Here is a 12,866-nt window from a genome sequence, read left to right as displayed (position 1 = left end):
ATTTCAGTGTCATTACTGAATTTTTAGAATTTTAAAAGCTAACCACAGGTATCAGAAATAAGTATGATTTTTATCACTTTTCTTATCTTTTTCCTTTTATTTTTTTGTCATTAATGATGGCATTTCTAGAAATCAGGAGAAATGAAAAAGGGTGTATGCTTGCTCTTTCCTGAATGTATGAAGATAGCTTATAATTGCAGACCAATATCGTACCACAAAACTTCAAAATAAGTGTGATCTGAATAGTAAATGTCATACCATTTTTAATAAAATAGAAGAGAACAATGTTACACACCTTCTGTAGCTATATTTCAGGTATGAATTCTTAACCAAACAAAGAATAATTTTGATTCCATGAAGTTGAATAGGTTTTTTCTTCTTTTATTTAATATTTTTAGTTCTTAACATTGATTTCCACAAGATTTTGAGTTACAAATTTTCTCTCCATTTCTACCCTACCCCCACCCTAAGATGGCATAAATTATGATTGCCCCTTTCCCCAGTCTGCCTTTCCTTTTATCACCCCACTCCCCCCACAACCCTTATCCCTTTTCCCCTTACTATTTGGTAGGGCAAGATAGATTTCTATACCCCATTGTCCGTATATCTTATTTCCCAATTGCATGTAAAAACAACCATTTTTTTGAGCATTTGTTTTTAGAATGTTGAGTTCCAAGTTCTCTCCCTTCTTCCCTCCCCACCCACCCTCCTTGAGAAGGCAAGCAATTCAACATAGGCCACACATGCATTGTTATGCAAAACACTTCCATAACATTCATGTTGTGAAAGACTAACTATGTTTCCCTCCATCCTATCCAGTCCCCTTTTATTCACTTTTCTCCCCTGACCCTCTGCCTTTTCAAAAGTGTTTGCTTTTGACTACCTCCTCCCCCAGTCTGCCCTCCCTTCTATCATCTCCCTCCTCTTATCACCTTCCTCCCACTTTCCTGTAGGGTAAGATAACCAATTAAGGGTGTTTGTTATCCCATCCTTAAGTCAAATCTGATGAGAGCAAGATTCACTCATTCACTTTCACCTGCCCCCTCTTCCCTTCCATTATAACTGCTTTTCCTTGCCACTTTTAATTGTGATAAATTACCACATTCTATGTCTGCCTTTCTTCTTCTTCCAATATATTCCTATCTCACCCCTTAATTTATTTTTCAGATCCCATCCCTTCACATTCAACTCACCTGTGCCCTCTGTCTATGTATATATGTATATTCCCTTCAATTGCTCTAATACTGAGAAAGGTCTCATGAGTTACAAATATCATCTTTCCATATAGGAATGGAAACAAAATGGTTCAACTTTAGTAAGTCCCTTATGATTTCTCTTTCCTTTTACCTTTTCATGCTTCTCTTGAGTCTTGTATTTGAAAGTCAAATTTTCTATTCAGCTCTGGTGTTTTCATCAAGAATGCTTGAAAGTCCCCTTTTTATTGAAAGGCCATATTTTGCCCTGGAGTATTATACTCATTTTTGCTGGGCAGGTGATTCTTGGTTTTAATCCTAGTTCCTTTAACCTCTAGAATCTCATATCCCAAACCCTTCAATGCCTTAATGTAGAAGCTGCTAGATCTTGTGTCATCCTGAGTGTGTTTCCACAATACTTGAATTGTTCCTTTCTGGCTGCTTGCAATATTTTCTCCTTCACCTGGGAGCTCTGGAATTTGGCTACAATATTCCAGGGAGTTTTTTTTTCCATTTAAGCCATGACTTTTAATTTAAAAAAAAACAAACTTCTCCACATATGTTAGGGATGTAGCAGCATCAGGATGAATGGGGTGAGTAAGAGCTGCTAATTCTTGACTAGTCTGACTACAAAACTGGCCATGGCATTATCTTCCCTGTTGTGGTAATAGCAGGGAGGTAGAGGTATTGTTGCTACCCACAGGAGCAGACAGGGAGGAGGAGGGGTACACAAAGCCACCACACTGTTGTCACCAACAACCTTTGATTTGTCTGAAGTTAATTTATACTCATAATTGGTTATTTCTTCTTTCTCTTCTTCTTCTGCTGGGATACAGTGCTCAGAGCAGATTCTGAAGTGGAGAGGGGCATCTCAGGCACCATCAGCCTTCCAAACTGTGTTGGATACTTGATCTTCATGAAGTTTTTAAATACAAGTTGGGAAAGCAGATGTTTTAACTGTTTTTTCATTCCTTTCATCATCCTTTGTTTCTTACTCTCTTCTTGTTCGTTAGGTCTTCCTCCTAGGAATACATCATTATCCACATCTATTCAAAGAGTGTCAGCAGCTTGCTGGAACCGGGTGTTGTGCTGCTTTGCTTGGCTGTCGTAGTATTCTTCCTTCTCAATCTGTCATGCTAAATTTACTCACTCCTTGATTGCTTTCATGTACTTTATTTCAATGGGAAATAATAGAATCTCCTCATTCTTCTCAAGAGTCTTGTAAATATTCTTGAAATTGATCATGTCATCTGGTCCAATTAGCAGCAAACTGTGACCTTCTTTAGCTGCTTAGGCTGTTCTGCTGCTCCAGTGGATATATATCTCTGAGGTTCGAGTTGAACATCTGGAATATCCAAGCCCCAAGCAGCCACATCTGTTGATAGAAGAACACCATTGTCTCATTCAGCAAACCACTCCAGGTTTTTTAATCTTTGCTTCTGGTGCATGTTTTTATGCAAAGGAAGCAGATCTCAGTCCAGAATGGAGAGGAGAGCTTTGAGGCGTTTGATGGAGTAGATGCTATTGGCAAAGACTGTGGTTCTCCCTGGGTACTGAAGTAGAGATAGAAGTCTTTCTCTTCATTGTCCCAGTGGATTTTGGTCTCTGTCAGGGTCTCCACTGTGGCCTCTTTCCTTGTTAAGTCTACTACCTTTGGTTTCCCTTTCATCCCAGTCTTCTGCATTAGCAAGTCCAGTTTGCCCATCTTGTCTATTTTCTTGGTGTTTTCATTTGAAACACTTTGACAGGTGCATGGTGGACCAAAGTCAGCATGGCAGAAAATACAAATGTTTGTCTTTGAGGATTATACTGGCTGTCATTTAGCATTTCCAGCAACTGGGAGACTTCGGCAAAGTGGCTTCTTTCAACCATTCTGTCTGCCTCATCAATCACCAGGTAACTGAGCTGCTTGAGATTTGAGAGGTGATGATGTTGCTCTTTAATTAATTCCCACAGATGCCCGGGTGTGGCAATCACAATTTCTGGCCAGAGACTCAGTATCCTTTGCTGTTTCTGAGGAGCCATTCCACCAACCAAGAGAGCAGTTCTGATGCCTGTAAACTTGGCTACAGCATCAATATGGTGTTTGACTTGGACCGCCCATTCTCTAGTGGGTGTCAAAACAAGCCCAAGCAAAGGGTTACTCCGATTTTTGTGGCCAGCAGGCTTTTCCCCATCAAACTCCAGCTTTATGTCACCTGGACTGTGAGATGGGTCTTCATCCTTCTCTTTTTTCCTTTCCATGGGCAGAGGGTTTGAGGTTACTTCACCATCTTAAGAAAAACCATCAGCATCCACCAGTGACTATCTGTCCTCAAAGTGACTCCCAGACTACTCCTGGCTGCTTTGTTTCTGATCCTCCTGCCCACACAACACAGAGTGAATTGTTGGAATAGCAAAGGCAAGGGTCTTCCCACTTCCTGTTTCTGCATCACCAAGGATATCAAGATTTTCTGAGGTGGTCGGGACCAAGGTCAAAGCTTGAAGAGGAGTTGGAGCACTAAAGCCTGGAGAGCTCAATGACCTAAGGAGAAGGTCAGGTAAGCATTCTAGGAAAAGGCAGGTAAGCTCTCAATTGACTATCAAAAATGCCAAACAGGAGAAATACAAGAAAAGTAAGGATAATTACGAAAAAGTTATTAGTGAATTCTTATTTTTCTTTTATGTTTAGAGGATAAATTTTATCCTTTGGAATTTTTTTTTAATTAACAAAAATGGCTCTTCTCTCCCTCCCACTTTCCATCACTTCATTTCAAAAGAAAGAAAAAATAAAATTCCTGTAACAAATAAGTTCAGTCAAGAAAACCAAAGAAATCCATTGATCATATTGTTGTATAGCAACATATTGAAATATTTTATGTGTACATGTGCACTATATATATGTGCATATATGTATGTATGTAGGTATATGTTTATATACATTTATATACCAATTTTTAACCTTAGTAGTCTATCAAATCTCCATCATGTGGGGTACATAGCATGTTTCAACATGAGTCCTATGGAATTAGGTTGGTCATTGTTTGAATTAGAATCCTTGTTTTTTTAATGTTTTTTGGTTTACAATGTTTCTATTATAGATATTTTCCTCCTGGTTCTGCTGTCTTCACAATCTTATCAATTCATAGAAGTTTTACTAGTTTTCTTCTTCACCCTAATATGTCATGATTTGTTCAGCTATTTTCTCAAATAATGCTCTTCCCCTTTAGTTTCCAGTTCTTTGCCATCACAAAAGAGTTGCTATAAACATGTTTGCAATGTAAGTCATTTTCCTCTTTCTTTGGTGTATAAATTTTATAGAAGTATTGTTGAATCCATTCACAGTTTAGTAATTTGAGGGGAAGACTTCCAACTGCTTTCCAGAATTCTTGGACCAAGCTGCAAAAATATTGCATCAATGAACATATTTTCCCACAACTATTCCAACATTTCTCATTTTCCTTTTTAAATATCAATTTTGCCATTGAGAAGGGTATATGGTATGAAACCCCAGAGTTTCTCTAACTTGGAATTTTATAATTATTAGTGATACAGTTTTCATATCATGAATTTCTTCCTCAGTTAACTGTTCACGTTGTTTGATCATTCATCAATTGGGAAATGGGGTCTTAGGGTATAATTTTTCAAGAAAAAAGAAAAAGAAACATTAGATGGAGAGGTTGTTGTTGTGTTTGTCCATTTTCGAAGAGGACAATGGCATCAGGGAAATGATGACAAGACTTGCAGTTGACTTTGACTTGAGTGAGGAAGGGCTGTGCAAGGCCACCAGCTCATTTTGTTCTTTAGAGACATCTGGATCCAGCGACCAGATATTCATCAGGATGACTGGAGATGACCCAGGATGCAATGGGAGACCCTGGACTTTTTAGGCTAAGGCATTTTCATGTACTCACTTAGATTTGGGTAATGCATATTCAGCAAATAGGCCTCTTTAAGAAGTGAGTCAAGGGATGGCCCCTTTAATTAGAAAAAAGAAAAAAAAGTCAAGCTGGGAGGGGAAGACCCTCAGGGTTGCTGTTCAAAGAGAAACAGTTATTGTTGAAATTCACTCTAAGACAGGAGGGCCCAAAATATAGCCATTAAGTGGAGCTTGGGCAGGGTCCAATCTATTAGCTTCAGAGTGAATGGTGAACTATGACTGGGCAGGATGAAGCCAGGGGAATCTCTGCTTGAGGTCCGTAGCAGTCCAGACTGAGAGGTAAAGAAGATAAGAAAGATGAGAGATCACAAAAGAAGAAAAAGAAGTTAAGGAGTCAAATACTTAAGGTGATCTTAAAGATTCAGGAGAATAGATGGAAAGAGAAATGAATTAATATTATTTAAATGAAATCTAGTGATCCCCTATAATTCAAGTGTTGGCCTCAGGTTATAATATAATTATCAAAATAATACAAAAATATCAAAATGACTGTATGACTTGAGAGCTGGAAATGAGAAAAAAAATTGATTCTTATCATATGATTTGATTAAGAAATGGTATAAATTAATATAGAGGAAAATAATACCCTGCATGAAATTTGTAGACTCATTTACACCCTTAACATAGCTGTCAGAGGGATTTTTTGGTGACAACATTTGAAAAACTACATAAATGACAAAATGCATGTTTTTTCAAGGCAAGAAATTTTTATAATTTACATCACTTTTTTCATGCGAATACATAGTCATTCATTTATTCCATAGAAAGCTACTTTGGAAGTTTTATATTCATGAAACTGGGGCAGAAGGGAGTTTTGGTAATGAATAAGCAGGTGCAGAGAAAAAATCTATAATTTCTAACTCCAGCTCCCATTTTATAATTACTGGATCCATTTAATGACTTTATTATTAATGATAATAATAATGATAATAACATAACTAGGTGAGTTTTTCGTATTTCCATTACCACCAAAAATAATTTTTTTACTTCTGATATTATTCTTGATGAATCTACCCAATCTCTATCTTGTTTCCACTTGTGTTATGTTGCCCACAATAAAACAATAACCAGTGTATAAGCTAAATTAAATTATATTGTCTATCTTCAACTTGTGATGGATAGCATATAATAAAACAGCATATTTATAAATGTTTTTAGGTTTTGTTCCTATTCTTACATTAGCCTTCTCATTTTCTCTACTGCTCCAACCTCTCCCTCCTCAAATACATTCTTCACAAAATGGCCAGGGGAATTTTCCTAAAGGTCACGTTTGACCATGGCATTCCCCTATTATATAAACTTCAATGGTTTCCTCTTTCTTTTAGAATAACATAAAAGCACTTCAATATAGGCCTTTATAAGCTGCCACCAACATATATTTTCAACATTATTAGTTTTTTTAATACTATTTTTTTCTCAATTACATGTCAAGACCATTTTTAACATTCATTTGTTTTACAAAATTTTGACTTCCAAATTTTTTTCCTTCTTTCTCTTTCCTTGATATAAGTTAAACATGTGCTATCATGTAAAACATATTTCCATTTTATTCACAGCTGTGAAAGAAGGAATACATTGAAAGGAAAAAAAAACATGAAAAAGAATAAGGTGAAAAAAGGATGATTCAATCTGCATTCTTAGTCCATCACTTATTTATTTTTTGGCAAGGCAATCAGGGTTAAGTGACTTGTCCAGGACCACACAGCAAGAATTAGGTCTTTATCTGGATGTGCATAGCATTTTCCTTCATGAATTCTTTGTACTTCTCTTGGATCATTGTATTGCTGAGAAGAGCTGAGTCATTCATAGTTCATCATCACACAGTGTTTCTGATACTCTATACAATGTTTTTCTGATTCTGCTCATTTCACTTTCCATCAGTTTGTACAGGTCTTTCCACGTTTTTCTGAAATCTACCTGTTCATCATTGCTTATTTTACAATAGTATTCCATAACATTCATATACCACAGCTTGTTAAGCCATTGCCCACATGAAAGGGCATCCCTGTAATTTCCAATATTTTGCTGCCATGAAAAGGGCTGCTATACATACATTTTTGCACATGCATGTCCTTTACCATTTTTTATGATCTCTTTAGAATACAGACCTAGTACTGTTATTGTCAGATTAAAAGGTATATACAGTTTGGTTGCCCTTTGGGCATAATTCCTCATTGCTCTCCAGAATGGTTAGATCAGTTTATAACTCCACCAATAGTGCATTATTATCCCATTTTTCCTACATCTTCTCCAACATTTATCATTTTACTTTTTTTGTCATATTAGCCAATCTGATAGATGTGAGGTGGTACCTCAGAGTTGTTTTAATTTGCATGAAAAATGTGATCTAAATAAAAATCAAAAGTGATTTGGAGCACTCCTTCAAATGCCTATAGATAGCTTTGATTTCTTCATCAGAAATCTGTCTGTTCATATCCTTTGATCATCAGTCAATTAGGGAATGGCTTTTATTTTCATAAACTTGACTCAGTACTATATATATTTAAGAAATGAAACCTTTATCAGAGACACTTCCTGTAAAGATTATTTCCCAGCTTTCTGCTTTTCTTCTAATTTTGGTTGTATTGGTTTTGTTTGTGCAGAAGCTTTTTTATTTAATATAACCACAATAGTCTATTTTACATTTGGTAATGCTCTGTATCTCAAGTTTTATCATGAATTCTTCCCTTCTTCATCCTTTAAGAATGTGAATATTATACATCTTGGTTCATATATGTTTAGTATTGATATTACTTCATTATCAATGGTAACTATTTAGCAAGATGTTGTTTACTTCCTTGTCTCTTTTAATTAGGTCTATTTTTGCTTTGGCCTTGTCTAAGTTCAGGATTTCTACCTCTTTTTTTTTTTTTTTTACTTCAGCTGAAGCATTATAGATTCTGCTCCAGCCCCTTACCTTTATGTTGTGTCTCCCTCTGCTTCAAGTCTGTTTCTTGTAAACAACATATTGCAGGATTCTATTTTTTGACCTACTATAATATCTGTTTCCATTTTATGGGAGAGTTCAATTTTTTCACATTCATAGTTATGATAAATATCTGTGTATTTCCCTCCATCCTGTTTTTTCTCCTGTTAGTCCTTTTTCTCCTTTCACTTTTCTCTCCTTGATAATGCTTTGCTTCTGTTTGTCACCTCCACCAGTCTGTTTTCTCTTTTGTCATTCCTCCTCCTTTAGTTAACGTCTCCGACCACCTACTTTCCTGTAGGGTAAGATGGATTTTGTATCTTCAACTGATTGTGTATACTATTCCCTCTTTGAGCCAATACTTATGAGAATAAGATTCAAGCAATGTACATCACCCACCCTCCCATCTTTCACTCTGTTATACCAAGAGGGAGTGAGACACGCCACAGAGTATAAGTTTTAACTGGAGAATTTATTAGCCGGTGACCATTCGGAGTTCCACCCAAATCAAAAGGGCCCTGAGTTGGGGTAAAGAAGCAGTTTATATAGAAAATACAGGGTACAGAGGTTAATTATCTCTTGGAAATTACAGGCCAGGTCACAGGTTGGGGAGTGGCACAGGGACAGATCAAGGATTCTGACAGGTTATCATTAAGTGGGATAATTTTATTGACATTCCTTGGTGGAGTCACGCAGCCCCAGGGACATTTGCTAAATGCCAAAAGGTCTGAGTCCATTCTTTATTATGCAAACTGAGGTTTCTCAGGGGTCTCCTTAGCAATAACTGATTTTTCTAGTACCACAACTCTACTGTATTAAGTTTTTTAAGCCTCTTGGGAAATAATTTATCCCATTCTACCTCTCCCTTCCTTCTGCACCACTGCACTCCTCTTTCTCATTCCTTAATTATATTTATGTCACTTCCTCTAATTCACCTCATATGCATACCCTTTGTCTGTGTATATTCCTTCTTGATGTATTATTAGAGGGTCAATTTTTAAGAATGACAATTATGTATGCACAAAGGACAGGAAAACTCTGTGTATCCTTTGATCCAGCAATAACACTATTAGGTCTGTATCATAAAGAGATCATAAAAAAGGGAAAAGGACATACATGCACAAAAATATTTATAGTAGCTCTTTTTATGGTGGCAAAGAATTGGAAATTGATGAATTCCCATCAATTGGGGAATGGCTGAACAAGTTGTAGTATATGAATGTAATGTAATACTATTGTGCTGTAAAAGATTCCAGGAAAAAAACAAAAACAAAACATGGAAAGACTTACAAGAACTGATGCTGAGTGAAGTGAGAAGAACCAGGAAAACATTGTACACAGTAATAGAAACATCGTGCAATGATCAACTTTGACAGACTTAGCTCTTCTCAGAAATACAATGATCCAAGACAATTCCAAAAGACTCATGATGGAAAAAGCTATTCACACCCAGAAGGGGAAAAAGAAACAAATAAACATAAAACAAAGAAACAAACCTTGGTTCCCTCAAAGTTGATAACAGTGCTTTAGGGAAGCTTAGAGCCCTGTCTCTCAGGGAGCAATGTCTGGGAGACTGTGAGGTCATAAGGGTTGGAGCCCACCAGCTTGTAGCAGCTCTTCCTGAAGCTGATAGATGTCCCACTCCAACATAGGAGTCTTTTGATGGCACAACAGGCAATGCACACAGCTCAGGTCATTGCTGGGAACTGTCCCCAGAAGCTGATTCAGGCAGTGCTGGCACAGCACATGTCCACTGTTTGGCCACACTAAGAGGTAATCATCTACCCTGTAGGGTTCTGTATAGATAGGGCACTCATCCTCTACAACCTCCAGTAATTCCAGAATTCACTGGGCTCTAGCCCACAATAGAGGCTTGCTATCCATGGGGGCAGCCACATGAGGGCAGGGAGCTGAAGGAGCCAAGCTCTCCATTCCCTCCTCTTCATACGGGGAACTACATACAGACTCAGTTGGATCTGGCTCCTGGACATCCACAGTCATATCTTTCTAGGAAGGCAAGACCAGGGTTAAAGGTTAGAAGTTAGGTGTTGGAGTTTCAGGAGTTCAAAATTCACAAGGAAAAAGCAAAAGCACCTACTATTTCCTGGCTGACTAACTGAATTCCTCTGAGATTTTGGCAGTGCATTTGATTGCTCAGCTTAGCAGTGGCCTGAGGCTCCTCTGAGGATCACACACTCCCAGAACTTCATAATGCTAGGGCCACCAATTTCTCCCTCTCTAGAGTCCCAGTGGAACCCTCCCTGTCAATTATAGGAAACCTAAGAGTTTGTAGTCCCAGGCACCTGGTTGGTGCTGGTTCCTGGTTCCTGGCTCCTGATTGTCCTGATTCCTGCTGAGCTTGGATGCCTAATTTCTGGCTTTGGGCTCCAAGTTCATGTGTTATATCCAGCTCCAATTCTGGCTTCCATCAAACACAGATAGACCAAATGATGAGGGAGGCTGGGAAGAAGTCTGCTGGTCCCTGCAAGGCTTTCTTTTGATCATGACTTTCAGGTAGCCCAGTAATTCTTAAATTATCTCTCCTGGACCTATTTTCCAGGTCAGTTGTTTTTCCAACGAAGTATTTGATGTTTTCTACTATTTTTTTCATTCTTTTGATTTCATTTGACTCATTCTTGACTTTCCATAGAATTAGTAACTTCCATTTGCCTAATTCTAATTTTTAAGGACTTGTTTTCTTCAGTTAGCTTTTGTGCCTCCTTTTCCATTTGGCCATTTTACTTTTTAAGGAATTGCTTTTTTCAGTGGACTTTTTTCCCATTTGGCCAACTGTATTTGTTTTCTTTAGTCAATTTTTGTCCTTTCTTTTCCAAGCTTTTGACTCTCTCTTCCATACCTCTCATTTCCCAGTTTTTCTTCTAACTCTCTTACTTGACTTTTAAAAGCCTTCTTGAGCTCTTTGCCTTTGAGTTTTCATTTGTAGGTATGTTTACAGTGTTGTCCTCTTCTGAGTGTGTATTTTGATCTTCCCTGTCCCCACAGAAACTGTCTGTGGCCACTGTTCACTTTTGCTTTTGCTCATGATGTTTTCCTATTTCCTCACTTTTAGAGTTTAGCTCTGTTTCTAGGGAACAGGGGGGCACTGTCTTAAGCTTTTTGTGCTTGGGTCCAGGGGCCTGGTCACTGGCTTTGTGTGCTGCAGCTTCAGGTCCTGGCAGCTGGGGGCTCTAGGTGTCTGACAGCTTACCTAGTGCTGTCCTGGGGTCCTAGTGGGGGTGTCTGGTGTGTGTTAAGGCTAGGTGGGTTTTTTTCCTGAATTTCCCCAGGTCTACACTTGAAGCATTTGAGGGTCTAACTGCTGGTGAATGACTGCCTTCCTTGGGCTGTCTTGTTGTTCATGTTTTACTGCTCCACCACCCTGGGACTCAGGATCTTTCACTGGTTTGCTGAGATAAGGCTTGTTGCTGGCTTGCTGGCACATGTCCTATCCTGGAATGCCTTCCCCTTTTAACTGGATGACACAGACCTTTCTTGTGCTAAAATACTGCTCCATGCCATATTTCCACTGGCTCTGCTGTTAAAGGATTTTTCCTGTGCTACTACTTTCTGTTTTTTTTTTCCAAAGCTCAATAAGGGTGAGTGACAGTGATTTACTTCTTACTCTGCCATCTTGTCTCCCAGACTCCAATATTATTCTCTAATATTTCAGTTCCTGAATTTTATGTTTATTTGAACTATCCATCTGGATGTCCCCCATGAACTGTTTAACTTCCAGCAAGCCAACACCTTAGTTTACTGGTTTTCTCCTTGTTTGCTTTGAATTTGCACTTCACAAATTATTCTCAGAAATTGAGAAAGGAAATGTCCTACTGAACTCCTTTTATATGACAGAGTCCTAATGATTAAACATGGTGAATATAATACAAAAACAATAGCAGTATTTCTCTCTCTACAGAGATATACATAGAGATTTATTGATATATGTGTGTTTTGCTATGTAAATAGGTTTTACTATAATGTATATATATACATATATAAACACATATATATGTATGGCCTATATACAAAACCAAATATCACTAATGAATATTAATGCAAAATGTTTAAATGAGATCCTAGAAAACAGATGCATATTTCCAAATTAATATTTACCATAACTAGGTTGATTTATAACAATGATATAAATATAGTTAAATATTAAGAAGTTAAATAGCATAAAACCACATATTTGTATCTGTAAATGCAGAAAAGGCCATAAAGTGCACTACTTCTTTATGCTAAACATTCTACAAGCAAGGTCAAAGAATGGTCATTAAAATATGCTTGTGTGTATGAGTTAGTGGAATTGTATTTGTGGGTATGAATACTCAAATAGTAAAGGTGTCCTTTTAATTAATTATTTCATCAATTCATAGAATTATAACCCATGTCTGCCCAACTTGTGCAATTCTTGTCCATTTTTTCCAAAACATTTATTTAAGAGGGATCATCAGATGTGCTGGGGCATTCTTCACCATCTCAAATCATCATGAGGGAAAGCTCTCTGTCCATCTTTCATCCTTCATTCTTGTCAAACACCCCACACATCTTCTCTTCCAGTCATTCAATTCCTTCATTAAGTCCGTTGCTCTTGATCTTTGTAGTTTTTCATTGATTATAAGCTTTAGCCTGCTCATAGGCTGCACAAGCCTTTCCATTTCCCTCTATGTAATACTCATTTTTAGTCTTTTGGAGTCAATAGGTCAAGTCAACAAATATTTACCAAATGTTTATTATGTGCTGGACATTGTATTAATTGCTGCAGATGCATACAAAAGCAAAAATGAAAAAGACAGTCTCTTTCACTAAAGAACCTTACATTCTTAAT

At 37.5% G+C, this 12,866-nt stretch overlaps 1 pseudogene; it reads right to left on the bottom strand.

Moving 5' to 3' along the window:
* Positions 1-1,991: 1,991 nt before the first annotated feature.
* LOC118840819 lies at positions 1,992-3,437 on the bottom strand (annotated as a pseudogene).
* Positions 3,438-12,866: the final 9,429 nt, after the last annotated feature.

This window comes from Trichosurus vulpecula, chromosome 1 (assembly GCF_011100635.1).
Source record: "Trichosurus vulpecula isolate mTriVul1 chromosome 1, mTriVul1.pri, whole genome shotgun sequence".
NCBI lineage: Eukaryota > Metazoa > Chordata > Mammalia > Diprotodontia > Phalangeridae > Trichosurus > Trichosurus vulpecula.
This window is presented reverse-complemented; position numbering and strand designations above follow the sequence as displayed.